The following is a 1,176-nucleotide window of genomic DNA, read 5'->3' as shown; positions in this document are numbered from 1 at the left end:
GTTATTACCATTATTATTACCATTATTATTAATTCATTCTTTATCATCATTATTATTACTATTGTTAATTCATCTTTTTTTTTCATTGTTACAGTTTTCAAAGTAATTTTCAAATTTTTTGTTCTTGTATCAAACATTTAATAATATAATTTTTACCCAAATTTTATAATTGGAAGTTTGTCTAAATTTTAATGAAATTATTTGTGTAATATAATATAGAATTAGTCAAATAAAAGTAAATATTTATTATTTAAGCACAAATAATGTAAACAAATATAATCGATTAATTAATTTCAAAAAGTTTTCAAAAAATAAGTAACCGAAAAATATTCATATAAAATATGCAATCGAAATTCAAGACGTTGGCTTTGCTAAGTTTGTTAAGTTATTTATTAAATTTAAGATTCAATACTTTTGAACTAATTGATTAACTGATTTTTTTCTGACAATCAGTTCGTGAAGTTTGTGAAGTTTTTTTTTATTTTGATTTTTGATAATCAGTTTGTGAAGTTGATCTTTTCTCAAACCTGTTTTAAACGTCGTTTTTTTTTTTTTTTTTTATTTCAATCATTACATTCTTTTTTTTTTCTTACACTGTTGTGAAGGAGAAATAGTTTCATCAGGTGGAAAATTTTTGGTTTATTCAACAATTTTATTTAATCGATTTTGAAAATAAAAACAAAAAATGACATATTTCATTTATTAAATAAGGGATTTTCATTAATATTATTTACATGCTAATAAGGGATTTCTTTTAATCAATCAGTAATTACTATTATAAATGTAATTAATGAGTAATTATTGTTGTTAATCTAACTAATTAGTAGTTACTATTATTAATTTGTTAAACAAGAGAATTTCTTAATATTATTTATTTATCAACAAAAAATAAAAATAAAAATAAAATGATTTAGCTGCATTAGTTCATGTATTTTTTGTCAATTATTCGGCATAACTGTAACTAATCAATTAAAAAATAATCAATAATTTGTATGCTTTAACATATAAGAAAGTTATTATTTCAATAAATAATTTAGTTGCTTTAAAGAAAGTAAAAAAAAAAAAGAACAAAAAAGCCAAACCAATGAATTTTTATTGGTTTTATGAGAGTTTAAAAAAAAAAAAAAAGCGAAATATTTCACTTTTCTTTCTTTTTTTTTTTATCATGTGGAAAGG

Source organism: Loa loa (assembly GCF_000183805.2).
Source record: "Loa loa unplaced genomic scaffold supercont3.82, whole genome shotgun sequence".
In the NCBI taxonomy this organism is placed as follows: domain Eukaryota; kingdom Metazoa; phylum Nematoda; class Chromadorea; order Rhabditida; family Onchocercidae; genus Loa; species Loa loa.
The sequence above is the reverse complement of the archived record's forward strand: the minus strand, read 5'-3'. Positions refer to the sequence as shown.